The sequence below is a fragment of the Octodon degus genome, unplaced genomic scaffold (genome assembly GCF_000260255.1).
Source record: "Octodon degus isolate 3935 unplaced genomic scaffold, OctDeg1.0 scaffold00105, whole genome shotgun sequence".
NCBI classification, from domain to species: Eukaryota; Metazoa; Chordata; class Mammalia; order Rodentia; family Octodontidae; genus Octodon; species Octodon degus.
In genome coordinates this window covers 9,469,044-9,472,550 of record NW_004524681.1, presented here as the reverse complement: position 1 = coordinate 9,472,550, position 3,507 = coordinate 9,469,044, and positions in this window count along the sequence as shown.

Below are 3,507 nucleotides of genomic sequence, written 5' to 3'. Positions count from 1 at the left end.
AAAAAAAAAAAAAAAAAAAGAAAAATCAACCAGGTGAATTTATACATTTATCATACAATATATAGCATTCAGATAAAACCAATGTCCCTTTCAGTGTTTTGGATATGGCTCACAATGTAAGCAAGGGACACTGCTGAGGGATTTCTCCTTTTAACACTGTGGCTCTGAGTTTTATGTTCTGAAGACAAGGCCTGGCTCTATAGGTCCAAGGCTGTTTGACAAGGTATAGCCAATGTTTCTAGATATTTTCCTATGCTTGACAGGATTTTATCTGTCCTTGGGGATCTGTTTTGACCAATGAAATACTCTTTAAGTCTTTGTACAGGAACAACAATATATATTACATTTGTAAAAACTAGTCTTAGCATAATTTTGATTAGTTAGGAACCTGAATATATTGAAGTATTTAGACAGGATAAAATTTCTCCAGGATAAGAGCTGGGCTTTTAGGCATAACTAAAAGGAATGAGTGAAGAGAAAGTTATCTCAGTAACAGCAAAAGCAAGATATCTTTTAAAGTCTGTTTCTATTGAGGTACAAAGACTGGAAGGAAGGTCAAGGTTGGAGAAGGACAAAGAGACCTTTGCCAATGTCCAGCAATAGGCTGGGTTTCTTATCCCTCCTATAGTCATGATTATCCACTGCTCCTCTGTGGAGATGGCAGGTAGAGGTAACAGTCCAGCCAGAGGAGAAGGCAGGCCCAGGGCCCATCAGTCCTACTGGACCATCTGGGAAGCTGAGTCTGAGCTCTGAGGCCCCCACCTCAAAATGCAGTGTCACTTCTAGTGGCTGCCTTGGCAGTCAAGGCATGGCTTTTGGGGACTCTTAAGGCAGTAGCAGATGAACTTCATTGCCAAGCTCTTCTTGGAGCCCAGATAGCCAGATTTAGGGTCTGTTTTGAGGCTGCAACAATGGCAGCTGTTTTTGATCTCTTTGTTTTCTTTCCCTGATTTTCTCCGAGTCCTGATTATAGTACACTAAGGAAACCATTTTTACTAAAGTACCAAATGTATTGTCTTTTGTAACTCTTTTTCTAATATCTGAAGCTGAGTAATGAACTTATCTGTAAGAGTAATCTGTCTATTAAACATTCTAAGAAAGCAGAGGGGTTTTCATCTTTCTCCTGATAAATAGCTAATTTTTAAAAACATATTTGGTTGATACAGGGTCTCACTACACAGCTTGGACTCAATAATCCTCCTGTTTTCAGCCTCCCCAGTGCTGGGATTATAGGGGTGCACCACCACAGCCAAACTTGGTGGCTGGCTCAGCATGCCCAGTGACAGGGCTGGTGCAACCTATGGTCCCAGGTGCCAAACCCTGGTCCTTGAGTTTGCCTAGGCAGGTGCTTAGTCTGCTGGGCTATCTCACTGGCTCAATAGCTAAAAATTTAAAATAATTTGAAGGCATAGTTTTAGTTCTTCTTAGACTTTCAAAAATACACTCTAGAAAATGTTCTTTATTCCAATCTCCAGCCTGGCTATCGGCCAGCAGGGGTCTGACTGCTTGGGCCCCAGTGGGAGCAGGTAGTTCCACTGGCTGTCTGTCTTTTGGTTCTTTAAAATTAGCAATGTGATATTCATCTCCAAATGCAATAGGAGCTTGTAATGCTGCCTGCCTTTCATTAGAAGTCGAAGTTTGGTTTAGGATTAACATTACATCCTTCCAATCTAGTTCATAAACCTGAGTGAGGCCTCTAAAGACCTCAGTGTACTTATCAGGGAAACCTAAAGATTTTCCAAGGTCTGACTTTATCTGTTTTAAGTCACTGAGAGACAAAGGTACATGAACTCTGGAAGTTCCAAATTGTTTTTTTCCTTCTTTAAAGGGTGTTATCCGTGCCTAAACCCAGCTGAGGGTGGATGTAGCCCTGTAGAGGACTGGATTGCCCTTGGTCTAGAAGCCCTATCCTCTAAAAAGGCAAATAGGGGAAACCTTGCCTTTAGTAATGGTGGGTGAGGCTGTGATTAAGACTGTCTTGTCCTTAAGCTCCAAAGGTTGAGGGGGGGTCAGCCTTAGGCTCAGGGATAGCGAATGCCTCAGGCACCTGAACTGCCTAGTTTTCCTGTACCTCACATCTTCATTTCAGAGGATTTTTTTTTTTTTTTTTTTTTCCACCTCAAGATGCGTTTAGGGCATTTCTGGTTTTGGCAGGAGTGTCTGCGTTTGAACCACAGCATCCTGAGCCTGAATGCTTTGTTTAAGCAGGCACTTAAACCACTGAGCTAATGGGCAGCCCCCCCCCCCCATCTACATTCCAAAACTAGATAACAATGACTTTCTTAATGCAAACAAAATCTGAACATAAGACTTTTTTTTAAAAAAAACATTTTCCTGGTTTTTATAATGTCTTTCGAATTGTAAAATGGAATCATAATTGATACTTCTACCTGCATTCCATTGGATTAGACAGCTCTTTTTGAGCGCGTAAGGATCAAATGTCTTCCAGTGCCTAATGAAGCACTCTAAAGAAGTAAGAGACTTTGACTGTGAGATAACCTGGAATCCAATGGAAATCACTTTTTAGGGCCTCCCCACCTTATTTCTAATTGACCCCCCTCCCAAAGTGTCCCTTGAGAAAACCACTCCAGAGCAAGTGGGTGCTTTGGAGATCAGGAAGACAGGATCCCACCAGCCTGTCCACCCTCGAACTGGTGAGCGGTTCTTATCCCTTAAAACCATCTCACAAACCCTGCGCTAACTCTTCCTGAGTATTGTAGGCTACAGTTGGTCTGGTGACAGGAACGTCTATAGAAGGGAGCATAACAGTTGCATAAAAGGGTGAGTTGGAAGCAGAACACTTCTCTGCTACAAAGGTCACTTCTAGAGATAGATAGAGCAGTTGACTGGAGGAGTTTGGCCCCGCGCACTGAGCAAAGTCTCCAGACACTCATGTTTTCCATCTAATCACCCAGATAAACATTTTTAGCAACTGGACAAAATTTATTTGTTTATTTTATTTATTTATTTTGTGGTACCAGCGATTGAACTGAGGACCTTGTACTTGCCAAGCAAGTGCTTATTCTACAGAGCTATCACCCTGGCCCAAGATTTAAATTTGAAGCTCACAGGTGAAACATATTTATCATCTAGCAATCACATTTTACATGTTGGTAAAAACACAATACAGCTGGCAAAAATCTTACTCTTAGTTAACATGTAAGGCACAGATGTAAATCATTCCCCTGATAGATGCTTTAGAATATAAACTATTGCAAGCTGCCTCAGCATTTTTTTTTTTTTTTTTAACCAGGGATTGAACTCAGTCCCTTGCACTTGCCAGGGAAGTGTTTATTCTGATGACTGAATAAGATGACAGAATAAGTACTTATTCTGATGACTGAGCCATATTCCCAGTCCTCTAGTTTTTTTTTTTTTTTCTTTTTTTTTCTTAAGGAGAAACTTCCCAGCTTGATTTTATTTATTTATTTATTTGGTATAGGGTCTCACTATGCAGCTCGGACTCATAGTGATCCTCCTGTGTCAGCCTCCCTAGTGTTGGGATTA